Source organism: Gallus gallus, chromosome 1 (genome assembly GCF_016699485.2).
Source record: "Gallus gallus isolate bGalGal1 chromosome 1, bGalGal1.mat.broiler.GRCg7b, whole genome shotgun sequence".
Lineage (NCBI taxonomy): Eukaryota > Metazoa > Chordata > Aves > Galliformes > Phasianidae > Gallus > Gallus gallus.
Window position 1 is genome coordinate 165,548,634 of NC_052532.1, and position 15,413 is coordinate 165,564,046.

The following is a 15,413-nucleotide window of genomic DNA, read 5'->3' on the forward strand; positions in this document are numbered from 1 at the left end:
CCCTCTTCCCATGGCCTCAGTAGAATCATAGAATCATAGAATCCCTATGGTTGGAAGGGACCTTTAAAGGTCATCCAGTCCAACTGCCCTACAATGAACAGGGACATCCACAACTAGGTTGCCCAGAGCCTGATCCAGCCTGAACTTGAATGTCTCCAGGGACAGGTGTAGGTAATTTCATCCCCACAAAGTTTGGACTTCGGATTTCACCATCTACCTCCAACATTTTTGCCCATTCAGGTGAGTTGTCTGCATCCCCTAGCAGGGCAGGCAGGAAGCTGGAGACTGTGGCCTGCTCTGTGCACAGGGCCATGCCTGATGTTTGACATCCCCAGCCCCCCACAGCAGAAAGACCCCATGGCCCTTGAAGGCTCTGGCACTTCCCTTCAAACAACCTTATGGTATTCCCCATAGGGGCATTGCCTTGATCTTCTAGGGCTCCCTTCCAGCCATCTTCAAGACCCCACAGCCTCCAGCAGGACATGCAGACTGCAACCTTTTCAGGTATTTCTTCCATTAAGGGACCCCTGAGAACTCGTGCTCAGGGCAAGCTCTGCAGAGATGTAAGCAAATACCAAAGCCATCCACTCTTTGTTTTTGCCTTAATGTCTGGTGAGAGAATACAGAGAATTTATCGTTGGGGAGAGGAGTAAAAGCATGACAGTGGGTGGGTGAGGTGCTTCCCTCATCTCTCATTCTCCATTCAGGTACCCTGCTCATTTGTCAGGGTTAACCCTGAGGAGCAGTGCAGTGGAATAGCCCAGCAGAGTCAGCATGCCATATTTCAGCAACCAGCATCCCCAGTAATCCTGATTGTTCTTTAGAGCTGAAATAGGAGAGGGGAGGAGGAGGATTTTGCTTCTTTTTGTGTCTGCATAGGGTTGTGGTTTCTGCCTTGTTTCCATAGGGGCAGGCTCACTGCTCCTGCTCGTGACCTGTAAGAAACTCAGCAAAAGGGAGGAGGAGGAGGGACCACTGAAGCAAGCAAGGCACAAAAGTGACTGAGTTGCTATTGCTGCTGCTGCAGGAGTTGCTAAGAGGAGGCACAAAGCCCCGTGGACATTGCCATTGGAAAGTCATCAGGCGGCTCGGGGCCACATCCCCTCCACAGATTGCAAGTCCTCCTCTCCCAAAGCATATGTAAGGGCATGGCGAGCTCAGGAAGGGAGGGAGGGAGGAAGGGAGGAGGAGATGCAGGAAGGAGGATGCTCAGCCCTTTCCCCAAAAGAGTGGAAATGAACTGGAAAGGGGTGGGTGGAGCTCAGCAAAGGCAGCCTGCGTGTTTTTCAAGGGTGGATTTCTTTCTGGTTATAAAGTTTGTCCCTCCCCTCACGATTTTTTTTTTTTTTAAGTTTTATTCATGAGTTGTTAACCATTTTGTTTAGCAAATCGGTTTATCCCAATGACCTTTCCCTGCTTTAATTTTCGAGGTGGCAGATGGCTCTAAAGAAATCCCCCTTAAATGCAGACCCAGGCCCAGCCTGCTTGTTCACACACCGGACCTGCATCAACATGCCAAGCACAGCTCCATAGAAGAGACAAAGTCCTCAAGAAAGAAGCGGGGAGGGAGGGAGAGGGGGAAGGGAAGAGAGATTGAGGCTAGACAAAGTCCAGGTTGACTACTTCTTGCATTGTTAATAGTCTGGGTCTCTCCTGTGCCATCTGCAAACCCCCACCACTTCTATCTGCACACAAGCAGTAAAGTCCTGCAGCTATACCAAGAGGTCTCTATGGCAAGAAGCGAATGTCAGAAGGAAGAGAAACAGCAAGGAGCGAGGAACAGAGGAGCAGTGCAGGAATTATGTGCAGAAAGCAGAGGCAACATCAGACCAAGCTAAACAGACACATCTGTACAAAAACAAATTAGCAAATTAGGCAATTGGAAAAAGTAAGGAAAAAACACAGTCTGAAGCACTAGAGCACATTGAACTGCCCACTCGAGCTCCATACTGGTTCTTCACCTGGCACACAAGCACAAAGCAAAAAGTATTTGTAAAAGCTTGAGGCACAGAGCACAGTAGGAAATATTAATCAGGCTGTTAGTCCCGCTTCCACCTCCCCAAACTAATTCCCAAGTTCTGGCCCATTCAGTTATTCTGGATGAATGAGTGGAATTGAAGCATGTTCAATAGTTATTATTTATCCCTTCTCCAGCTGGCAAATTTGTCAGAACATGTGAATCTATACAAAATGTGACATCTTCTATCATTCCCAACTAGTACTACCATTCAGAGATGCCAAATTCCATGAAGTAATTCTGTTGGTTTTAGTTTATCATCATGTGGTTCTGATTGAAAATGTGTCAAAAATTGCAATTGTTTCAAAAAACAGCAACAAAAACCATAGGGATGAAATGCATTCCGGTTCTTCGTTGCTGGATTTCTCTCTCACCGCAGCTTATGCTTAAAATGAGTGATCCCAAGTAGAGCTGACGAATGGCTATGTGAGCTCCTGACTCAAACCACCTCCTTCCAGTCTGCAGAGGGACTGTACAGAGTCAACTCAGCAAACCACTTAATCCTGTCACTCATGTAAAGCACTTACGTGAATCCCATTGGCTTTCTTGGTTGGATTGGGTCATTTTGAAGGGGAAAATGGTGGGGAGGATGCAACCACATCATGTGATATGTTGCCACAACACCAAAAAGGGAAAAAGGGGAAGGCTTAATCCTCTGGTGCTTCCCTCCAGTCACAGCTATGTATTTCCATGGGATAATGCATGTGTAATTGCTCTGCAAGTCCTACCAACAATAACTTTAGCCCACAGCCAGGGTATATACATTAGGCTACATCATGAGACATTTGTTTATGTGCTCTACTGCTGGGAATAAATTAAGATACCAAAAGCAGAAGTCAAAAGCCTTTTTTAACTTAAGAAAGATAAGTTTTGTTTGGAAGGTTGCAAATTGCAAAGTTATCAAGCTTTTTCATGTTGTCTCTTGTCTTCATTTCATCCTGTGTGGTTAATTTTTCACTTGGTTCAATCAGAGCTCTATCTTGGACCAGATGGAGAAAAACAAAAGGGCTCCACCTGCACTAAAACTTCTCTGTGAGAAGTGGGCCTCTTAACAAAGGCCTACTTCTCAACCTGTCCAGGCTGCTTTTGGTGACATCCCTTCCTTCTGTCATATCAACTGCACTACTTGTCTTAGTGTCATCAGCAAACTTGCTGAAGGTGTACTCAATCTCACTGTCTGTGTCACTGATACAGACATTAAAGAGCACTGGTCCCAAGACAGACTCCGGAGAGACAACACTCATTACCAGCCTCCACCTGGACACAGAGCCGCTGACCACAGCCCTCTGGCTTTGACCATTCAACCAATTCTTTATCCACGAAATAGTCCAGCTTTCAAATCAATCTCTCTCCAAGTTAGAGATAAGGATGCAGTGCAGGACCCCATCAGAGGTCTTGCACAAGTTCAGTTCGATGACATCAGTTGCTGTTCCTTTCTCCACTGATGCCATCACTCCACCATAGAAGGCCACCAGATTGGTCAGGTGCCAACTGCCCTTGATTGGCCTACATTGCCTGTCTTGGATCACCTCCTCATCTCCCGTGTGCCTTAACATCTCTTCCTGGAGAATCCACTCCATGATCTTCCCAGGCACAGAACTGAGGCTCACCATCCTGTAGTTTCCCAAGTCTTCCTTTCTCCTTTTCTTAAAAATAGGAGTGAAGTTTCCCTTTTTCCAATCACTGGGGACTTCACCTGACAGCCATTACTTTTCAAATATGATGGAGTGTGGTCTGGCAACCACATCAGACAGTTCCTTCAGAATCCTGTGATGCATGTCTTCTGTCCCCATAAAGTTGTACACACTCAACCTCATGCAGTAGTCTCAGGCTTGCTCTGCTCTTAAAATGGGAGGGATTCCATCCTTCCAACCCCCGCTGAAAGGTTCAGGGACATGAGAGATGTGACAAATCTGACTGCCAGTGGAGGCCAAGGCAAAAAAACTCACTCAGTACCTCAGCCTTCTCCATGTCTGTTGAAGCCAACTGTCTCTTCACATGAACTGTTTGAACAGCTCAGAGCACATCAATCCTGTTACTATTAAAGACAAGTGACCAGTTTTCCTCAAGTAGCCTACCCACAGGGCATAGGTTTTATTGTTTGATTTACTTATTCCCGAGATGGACTGTGATTGTCTCAAATGCTTCCACTGAAACCATTTTTCCCCAGTCTTTGAAATCTGTGTAATGCCCGTTATCCGAGATGGTCCATGATTATTTCTGTTTTCTGATGCAACTTAGAGTCAGATGGTCTATCTAGCAACTATGGGTTCCATTCACTCAAGGGGAGGTAGCAGCAAAACAGCATTTGGAAAATTTATAAAATATTAAACCTCCTGCTTTCTAGGCCACACAGTCCTTGCCTGAGGCAGCATTCATATAAAAAGTTAACCTACTACAAGATTTATTGTCTAAATGCAAAGGAGCACACAAAATTCAAGTCTATGTCTCAGCCAGTTGGAACAGTAACAGATATAACTCCTAGGATGCCCTGAACTGTGCTGGAGACAGTCAGCAAGACAAATGCAGTAGGTCCAGTGCAGACGAGCCTGTGCTCAAACAAAAGCACCTTCCTAGAAACTCAAATTAAGAGGGCACAGTGAGTCACAGTCCCCACACACTGTGGAGCTCCTTCAGTGTAAAGGTTTGTCATTGCCAGGTCAGACAGAACAACAGTGGAAGGCAAATAACTGTCTAAGGAGGAACCTTCATTATTTGTGCTTAGATTCATTCACAGGTCCTTCAGTCACCATAAGTGTAACCATACTGAGGTCCAGATGGGTGAAGGATATGTGGTATTTGGGATAGGAAGCTATCACTGTTATGGTTTCACATGCCAGCTGTACTCAGCCCTGATATATGGACCAAGCTTCCCAAAGGCTCCTCAGTAAGATATGCATTTCTAAGACATAATGGTTCACTTTTTCTCTGTGCTACTCAGTGTCTGCACACTGACAGATGATTTTTTCATTATGCTCATGTAAGAAATATGGTTTTATAGGAACTCAGAATCAAGACCACCATTTTCAAGTGGTTTTATGAAGACATATGGAAGCTTGGTCCTTCTATAGCCCTAGTGAGACTTCTTCTATCGTAACTACAGCACATTATCTTTCCTCCTACAAAGTGGGAATTCTCCAGTGCTTGACAAGGCTTTCAGCTCACCACTGCAATGAAACAGTGGCTTTATGAATCTGCAATGCCACCTGCCAACTGAATATTGTAAGAAAATGAAACTGATGTTTTGAAGAACGGTAGTAATCTTCACTACTATGGTCAGACTATCCTCACTATAAATCCAGCAAAGATTTAGTGCAAATCCTAGAGCACGTTTTAGCCACAGTGAATATATACATGCGTGGTGCCTCATGTACACAGCTCCAAAACACTCACTAGTTGAAGTTGGAAAAATATTCCGATATTTTATCTCCATCTACCCACTACATGCACACTGTGTTAATAATTTTTTATGTTACAGAAACATCTGATATCATTCCCAGTCCTGATTTGGCAATAAATCCCCACAGAATCAAAGAGTAACTTAGGCTCGAAGGGACATTTGGGGCCACTCATCCAACCATCAGTTCAAAGCTTAACACTGGAAATGATCATCAGCTTCACTGAAACTGGGTTCATAGAATGGCCTGGGTTGAAAAGGACCACAACGATCATGTAGTTTCAACTCCTCTGCTATGTGTAGGGTTGCCAACCACCAGACCAGACTGCCCAGAGCCACATCCAGCCTGGCCTTGAATGCCTTCAGGGATGGGGCATCCACAACGTCCTTGGGCAACCTGTTCCAGTGCATCGCCACCCTCTGTGTGAAAAACTTCTTCCTAATATCCAACCTAAACCTCCCCTGTAGATTAAACAACTTGTAGGCTGTTTCGCTTAACCTTGTGATGAAGATTTGCTAACTCCATTTCAACTGAGAGGGTATGTTCTAACTCCATCACCTACAAACATGTGGCAATTCTCAGCTGTGCTGTCTGAGGATACCAAAAAAAAAAAAAAAAAAAAATCAAAAAACACTCTTCACTCTTGTCTTGCACTATTTGTAGAACATCTCCTTCTATTGCCAGCTAAACAGTTGGGAACCATGAGATCAGAAATGTTTTGCTCTACATCAGTGACCCCAACTCCAACAGCAACACACAAGTTTGACATCCGTGCTGGACCATCACTGACCACAGTACTGTAACTTCTCAGGCTACAGAAGGGAAATATTATGGACAACATCAAATGAACTAGAAGTGAAGGCTTAGAAGTTAGTTCCTGGAAAACTGAAAGTAAGCAATTGCTTTTGAAGAACTGTGCACAGTGCTTAATGTACATGGGTCACTTTGAAAGAAGTGCCTCCTATGTATTTCCATGGAAACTACAACAGCTACAAAGAGCACAATAACTATTTGATAGAGCAAATTGTCAGTCACTAAACACTGTTTTTCTGCACAGCCACCACCATTAGCCAATTTGCATGGGTGAGCTGATTGAGATGCTTCATTTTGCAGTGTGACAGCTGTGTGTGGCCATCTGGAATGTGGCTTGTCTTTCACGCCACTATCGCCACTGCTGAAATGCAACACCCATCACCTTACTATGCTTACATCCACTGTTTGGTGTGCACAAACATTCAGCAAGCATCAATGAATGTCAGTGGGTGCCACCTTTTTCGGCATGGAGGAATCTAATGACACACTTTTGCTTCATACGCAATTCCATGTCACATGTCATTCTGTTAGATTGTCCCTCTGCTGCCATCTGTTGCCACATGGCAACAAAATGTGATGGAGTACTTGTGGGAGGGTTTCACTTCTACTGCCACACCACCAACATCCACCTCTGATGTTCTCGGCGAACATAATAAAATAGGAGGCACTACTTTTGGAGCACCCCTCATATACGCGTAGTAGGCTACAATCAGTTTAATAAATAGGGGAAAATAAAATCCAAGGTGGATATCAAAACCCATGTGCACCAAGGAAAAATGTTACATGTACTGCTGCTGTCTTTGATCCTGCAGTCTTAAATTCACTTCTGCAGTCCTTTGTCACTTGAGTCATTTGACTACCTTCTTGGGAAATATTTACGTGACTACGGGTTTGCAGGTTCAGACCCAATATAAATAATAATAGGATCACTTAGGCAGTGCTTTACATCTGTGCAAACATTGTCTAATGAATTCCTGATGGAGTTCTGCTGTTGACTAAGGAAATCATGTGAGAACCTCCACAATAAATGAAGCAGCAACACATTTTGGATCAAAGGAAATCATACAGAAAAGTAAACTAATATACAAAGGGCTACAGTCATTCTTGGCATAATTCCTTCTAAGTCTTTTAGAACCTCTTTAGGCACTGGGACTATTTACTTTATAGCAAAACCTCCTGGCCTTTGAATTGAAAGACCTTCGGTCTTTGATATCAGAGCCCTCATGTTTAACCAGGAGGGAAGTCTGCAGGGGGAAGGGGCCGATATGTACAAAATTCAGCTTCATCCACTGTGAACTCTTTAATGCAGAAGTGACCTTTTCATTCTGCTGTCATACAGTGTGAGCACAGCAAGGTCCAAATCCATGCCCAAAGGCTCCTAGACTTTCAGGAACACAAACAAACAACAACAGTACAAATTTAACCAGGGTTGGACCGCACTGAAAGTAACACTACATGCTGTAGCTGGGTCCTCTTCTTGAAGTGAGTCTCATTGGAAAGTGAGCTCTTTTCTATATGGTTTTAGGAATTTCATCACTGTGCAATTGCAGAAGCTGCACGCTTCAATAATCTCTTCTACCAAAGACACCACTAAACCTCGTTCTGTTTGTCTTCTCCTTCAAGTCACATGCACAAGGCCAGATAGAGACAGAATTAGTATTTAAAGAGTTGGACCATTTTGGCCCTGTCCTATTTAGCTGATAGATGTCACCAGAGATGCCTCCTGATTCTCATGGTATCTCATGTCTTCTTACTCTAGTTCAAAAAACAACCTAGTTATATACTAAACAGCCTTCTGAAACACGTTTTACTAAAATGACCCACAGTGGCCTCCTTTCCAATCCAGAAGATGCTTCAGTCATCCCTTCTCTCCATGTATGCGGTGTCTGTAATGCCAGGATAAGAGACTGCTTCTCAAGCTACAGCACTTTCCATCAATACTGCTTTTCAAAACTTTCTCTGTATTTATGAGATGGCTGTTGAATGTAAAACCCTTTTTCCAGGAGTTCTGTGGCCAGCACTCCTTGCTCCCCATTCTACATCTCTTAAGTCATCCTCCGTAGAATCATAGAATCATTTGAGTTGGAAAGGACAGTCAAAGGTCACCTAGTCCAACTCCCCTTGAATGAACAGGGACACCTACAGCTAGATCAGGTTGCTTAGAGCCCCATCCAACCTGACCTTGAATGTCTCCAGGGGTAGGGCATCCACCATCCCTCTGGGCAACCTGTTCCAATGCCTCACTACCCTGATCATAAAAAAAAAAACATTTTCCTTATATCCAGTCTAAGTTTTCCCTCTTTTAGTTTGAAACCATTTCCCCCTATCCTACCACAACAGACCCTGCTAAAGAGTCTGTTGCTTTCTTTCTTGTAGCTCCCTTTTAGATAATTCCTCCAAGGATTTTCATGCTCTTTTCTGCATGCACTGTCAGGACAAAAAGGGACTGCATGCAATTCCTACACAGTAGTGCAGTGGGATGTTCTTGAGACAAAAGAGACATCAGGGTTTATTTGGTTGCCCTACAAACAGGCGTCTAGCTCCCCCTGAGATGCCCTCAGTAGCTGCAAGTGGCTGCTCAGCATGACACAAGCAGGACTGGAAACCTGCAACCTCCACGAGCAACTGGATGGGATGACCTAGGGCATCTTGGTAAGGCTGGACACGTGCAAGCCAGCAGGTGAAGCGGGTCCACAGGGCAGGGTTTGTATTTCTTTGGCTGTTCTGACCATCTCTTCTTGAATATCCTGACCCATAACTGGTGTTTAGGCACCCAAATAAAAGCATAAAAAATTGAGTTCAGTCTACTGGAACAGCCTTCTGACAAAGGTGACAGATTCCCTGTGCCTATCAGTGTTCAAGAGACATTTGGAGAACACCCTTATTAATATATTTCAATTTCTGGTTAGCTCTGAGGGTGTCTGAAAGTTGGATTAGACAGTCTCTGAAGGTTCCTTTCAGCTGAGCTGAGCTGAGCTATTCTATTCTACTCTACTCTACTCTACTCTACTCTACTCTACTCTGCTCTGCTCTACTCTACTCTACTCTACTCAGACCTCCCTGGGACTGGATTTCAACAACCAGTGCTGGCTGGTTCTTGGGGCCTTAATACCAGAGACTTCAGTCCACAGTTCTGGACTTCAGGAGTCTCTGGTTAGCATGGAGACCTCTGCATTGTACTTTTGGGAGCCAAATAGCAAGGTGCTTTCTAACATGTAGACAAAAGGACCCTTCACTGAATATGGCTCCTCATCAGAAATAAATTCTGGAAACACCAATATGTGAATGAGAACAATCTGAAAGCAAAAAAGCAGGTACAAAGTTTTGTCTTGGATGAAGTCTTACAGAACAGAACACTGCGGGAAGAGTGTCAAGAAGGACAAGAGGAGATCTGCAAGGCTCACTACACTAGAAAGGCAAGTGAGACCAGAGACATGAGGAAACAGTACTACAACTGAGAGAATCCAATAACTCCAGTGATGCAAAAATTTGGAATGGTGAGATCCACACAGCAGAGACCAAATAATGCAGATCCTAGTCCATAAGGATATAAATATATGGATGAACTGTCAGCCTTGGATCAAGAAGAAGGAAAGAAGTGGATGCTGCAGTCAAAGATGAAAGCAGCAGCAAACTCTTAATTTATTTTCCTTTAACCGCTCAACTGCTGCCCAGTAAACTAGTCAAACTGCATGTGGGGAGAAAATTTAAAGAAATAATTTCTCACCGCCTTAATTCTTCAGAATGAGTGTTTCCAAGAAATAAGCATGTAAAGAGGAGATATTACTCCTGGCATAGGATTAAAAAAGAAGTACATAACATTAGGAAGTAATATTACCTGAATCATTTCCACCGACTGCAAAATAACTAAAATGCGTGCCAGGGGTTAGCTGAGTACCAAACAGGGACCTGCTAACACCACATTTGAAAAACAAAGGGGATGTCAGCAAATGAGAAGGAAAATATCCTGAAGGTTTAAAGGAAGGAAATGAAATCCCGAGAGGCGGTAAGAATCCATCTATTTGTGGAGTTGATAAGAAAATCTCCAAGGCATGTATACTGCTGAACATTAAAATAAAATTATTTTTTTGTAAACGGGCGAAACAAAAGCAAGAAACTAATGAACACACCTGCCTGGCTTGGCCCAGGGACCTCTTTGAAACAGTTAGAACCCCTTCAGCATTTGGAAATCTGACCAAACTGATGTGAAGAGCGAGACACAAAAAATACAGCTGGCAGTAGGTAAAGGGGTGAGCGAGAAGAGGCTGAAAGGCTCTCACAGGGAAGCAATACCTGAAAGCCACAGAGCTGCATGTCATCAAGAAGCCAATTTGACGAAAGTGCAATGTCCATCGGATTGTTGGGGATTAGAGGAAGCGGGTGTTAGGCAGAGCCACAGGGAGCAGGAGCCTTTCAAGAGATCAAGTTACCACATGGCTGATTTCCTTCGTAGGTGGGTACTGCTCGGATTGCAGGGAATAGTCTCTTATTGCCGTTTTTCCATCATGTTTTAAATGGCTTTAAGGATTGTATGCCCAATTCCAACTGCCTGGGCAAAGTTGGCAGAAACAAGTTATTAGTTATTATTATTATCATTACTGTTGTTGTTACATGCAAATGTTTCCAAGCCACTGAATAATTGCCAGCGTGTTTCAACATGAAATCTGGAAACATAATGGCAATGGACACAATGAGTAGAAAAATACATTTTTTATTATGTCACAGAAGTAACTGTCTTCACTGCTTTGTATGAATTGAACATTTAAAATACCATTGTAAAAATAGCAATCCTTTAATAGGCATTATCCCCTTCCATAATGGAAGCACAGGTCACAGAACATCTTCCTCGTTATTGACGCTGCTAGAAACCAGGCTAATAACTTCATTGTCATTGCCACATCCCTGCAAGGTTTTGCTTGCATCTAAAATGCAGATATTAACCCCTGTTTTATACTTTCATTCACCATCACGCAGCCATAAACCCTGTCTAAGAGCTACAGATAAGGTGTCTGGCCCCAAATAAAAGAGTTTTTCCAGTTTCTTGGTAGGAGAGGAAAAAGAAAGTTCTTTATTGAAAGCACATTAGCGTATTTTGCCCCATTAATAATTTCTCTGCAGCATTAATTTGCTTAATTATTGCACTTAGAATTCAACATGGTAGCTTATTAATTGAAAGGCTGAAAACAAAATTGAAATTATAACACACACAAACATAGTCCAGCTTGGCGAGCACACTTATGTGGAAAATCATTTTTGTTCTATTCCATGAAACATTAAGTCTGTGGACACAGTAAGTCTGAAGTTATCTGTCTCGTGATTGACTTTAATACATTTTCCCAGATTTGCCCTTTTGGGGGCAATCTGACGAATCTTCTTAGAATAAATGGAGTTAAAGCATCCCAGCAGCCTGCTATCAGGACTTCCAGCTCCATTACTCACTATTAAGATCTTGCTCTCTTCCTCAGCAGATCTTTCTCTCCATTTTACTGGAAATGGCCAACAGGCACACTAATTCCTTAGCAGGTCATTTGAAAACAGGAGTTCGCCTCTCTCCAAACAGCTTTGAAATTATCTTCTCATAGCTCAAAAGTGACAAAAAATAAAAAAATAAAAAAAATAATTTAAAAAAAAGACAAAATTTCTATCAGTCTTTGCTTTCTAAAGTCTTGCATTTTAACTGTGAAAGAAGATCTTGAGATATTTTGGTCACCCCTAAAATCTTCATTATTGGAATTGGGAATTATTCTCTAGCAGAACATCTTAACTGCTTGCATGACTGTTTTACATCTGAGCAAGACAAAACCATCACATAACAATTAATGCTACAGGGCTACTCTGAGCTGACTCTCCCTCAAGCAGTGCTACAAAGGCTGCCTAGTACAGCAGAGGATGCCCACAGTGATACTCCTATGATGCTCACAGAGGCCCATAGCTATGTCAGCAGAAAGTTTTAACTGAACGCAGGCACATTAGCAAGACAAATATTTCCATCCCTGCTACTCCTGCTGAAAGAATAGTCATCATGCTGTTAGGAAGCTGGTGTCAGTGGTATTGGTCACCACAATGGTATTTGCATGCTTACCACTGTGAGAACGTCACTGGTTTAGTCTCTTGGTGTCCTTTTCCACTTATACTACAGCTTGTGCTAGGTTGGTGGGACAATGGCCAATGGAGACTTCAAGGTGTTGGCCTCAGCTGTCCACAGGTTTATTCACTTGGATTGTTTACATTTGAAAAACAAGCTTCCTGTTCAAAGAGAAATACTAAGAACAAGGATTGACAAAATCTGGTGCAAATAGCTTAAATTTATGAAGCTTGGTGTTATACCTCACATGTTGCAAGAGATTTCTGTTTTACAACTCTTTCTGCTTATACTGGAGGTGTTTAAGAAAAGACCAGGGAGGTCCATCAGTGTCATTTTCTTTGGGTTTTAAGAATCTAAAATGGGATTTCAGTGAAACTCATGTGCCTAAATCCAAATCTCTCCACTTGGAAGCATTAGAATATATTTTAAAAAATAGAGTTCTGCTTCCTGCCAAGTCTAGTTCTGTTCCAGATCAGGACTTCAGTGTTATACACAGTCAGGATCCAGAATCAAAATGTACAAACGAGGTTGCCTGTGCAGCCCTGAGAATGCCAAGAAGCATTCTCAGAAGCACACTTAAAGGTGACACATTTCAAATCTTCACAAAATGCTTCCCAAGGCCTTTTACTTTCAAAAATGATCTGGTGAGGCACCAGCACAGGCTGCCCATGGAGGTGGTGGAGTCACCATCCCTGGAGGTGTTCAAGAACCATGTGGATGTAGCACTGAGTGACATGGTGTAGCGGGTATGGTGAGGATAGGTCGATGGTTGGACAAGGTCTTTCCAAAGCTAACGATTCTATGATCCATGGAAAGCTAAAAACTGAGAGTGCCCTTCTAAATAACAGCCTGAGGGGAATGTTATAGAGGTTCACACATCTGTCTACCCTCTTCTTTTTTGTTCCCTCTTCTGTCTTTTCTCTCTGGACTCATGAATAGGGGCTTTTGTTTCCTGCACAGCATTTCTCCCCATCTCATCGACCCATCAACTGGTAGCTGTGTCTTCTGAGACCATGAATCTTGTTCCATTCTACAAGAAAAAATCAAACACTTGGAAAAGTCCATCTAGGTGCAGAAAACCAAGTCCATAGCAGTGTTTGAGAGCTCCAGGTGAACAAGGGAAAGATGTACCCTGAATCTCCTGAATTTCAGGACTTCCTTTATATCTTGCCTCTGGTTTTAATGCACTACAGTGCCACGGGATGGAAATTGTGTAGCAGCATTGCATTCATTAAAAAAATGAGGAATTTTTTTTAATTAAACATGAGGATGAATAACGAGAGCATGCCCTCTGTTATTTATCTGATTTTTAAAATAATTTGACTTATTTTGTATGTCAGATCACTTCCAGATCAGGCCAAGACATCAATTTTTGTGCAACTCAGTGTCTGCACCACCAGAACTGTCCATGCACTTTACTGAGTATACACCAGGTGTCCAGCAAAGAATGGGGTAAATTTGACACCATATGGCTGTCTCTGTTAAGAGGTAAGCATCAAAAAATAGCCTTTTTTTTTTTTCACGTAAAATGTTAACTTTCTGTTGCTACATTAATCCACTTTGCGAATGAAGCTGTCCAAATCCCTTTAAATGAAAACTGTGGCTTTAGATTTTCTGCAGTGTCAAGAAGACTTCGCTAAGCTAGAGGTAGTTCACTTTTGGGGGCCTTCCATTTTATTTTATTTTGTAAGGAGAACTAAAATCCTTGGTCATCATTGTGGGCCAAGCTGTGGCATCCTCAGCAAGTTCTTTATTAGAGGGATTGCCAACTGGGCAAGCAGAGCACTCAGAGAGACAACACTGAGCTGAATTAGCAAAAGATCTATTTAAGGAAACATGTTAAGCATCTGTTTTAATGAGCATATGTACTCTACCCATTGCTGTGCACCATTAACACGAACACATTATTCATGCAGAGATCATAAGATGCACATGGACACTGCAGAAGCTAGGAGACTGCTATTTTTTCCTTCTTTACTCTGCCTCATCAAGGCTTCATTCAGAACTGTCATCTAAAATCACACTAGCAGTAAAAATAAAAATAAAAAATAGATGCAATCCCCTTGTCAACAATGTGAAGGACAAGGAGGTATCAAATACAGTGGGAATTTTCTGTCTAATTAATTGGCACTGGGGATGTGACCTTATTTCTGCTACAGGAGAGGCTGGGTAACTGAGGACAGACATACTAGACTGTACATAAAAACATGTTTGACTAGTGTTAATAGTGACAGGATCTAACAAGACAGGGCTGTGTTGATCCCAGCAGGGGAATGCCCTGAGCCAGCTCACCCTCCTGTAGTCCAAGCGAGGACACCCACTGGGACATCAGTCACCCCTTCCACAATCCCATGTCCCCTGGACAGCTGGGCTGGGGAGCACCTTCACCAATGCAGAGCCTGCTCTCTATCTTTCTCATACACCCCATCCCTCTAACTGCCACGGACAGGTCAGAGAAAAGTCAGCAGAGCAGCCCTCTGCCCCATGCTCCCCAAGCCCAACTTCTCATACTGAGGACACCAAGATGGCTTCAGATGGACTCTGTGAGGAGCACTTCTCCAGGCTCTCTTCTGTTCCAGTGCATCCCAGCTGCAGTATGCGGAGTCTGAACCAGGTGAAAATGGTGAGTAGGTTAATGTGCTACAAGGGGAAAAATCACCCTGCTCAAATATCAGTCAGCGTTGCTGCCTGCAGCCTCATTTCTGGTCTGCAGCCCCCAAAAGGCACACAGACCAGGAGGTTAATCTAACATAACTAGAATATTCACAAGCCATCGGCTGGATCTCCTCAGGGTTCACAAGGGACAGATCAGCTTCTCGTTGCTTTCATTATCTGGATTACAATAAAAAGAGAGGAAAGAGAGTAGAAGCAGATGCTTCCCTGCAGACTCCTCGTCCAGATGTTAAACCAGCTGGCCATGAACCTCACACAGAGGCTTCACTGCCAAAGCCAGGGCTGATGAAAGGAGGTGATGGAGACAGAGACATGCCCCCTACCTTCCATCCTCCATCCAAAACAGACCGAACAATCTGTAGCACAGCCTGAATTCCTCACAGAAAATCTGCCCAGGGAACTGCTCTGTGGTGTCTCATATCCCTGT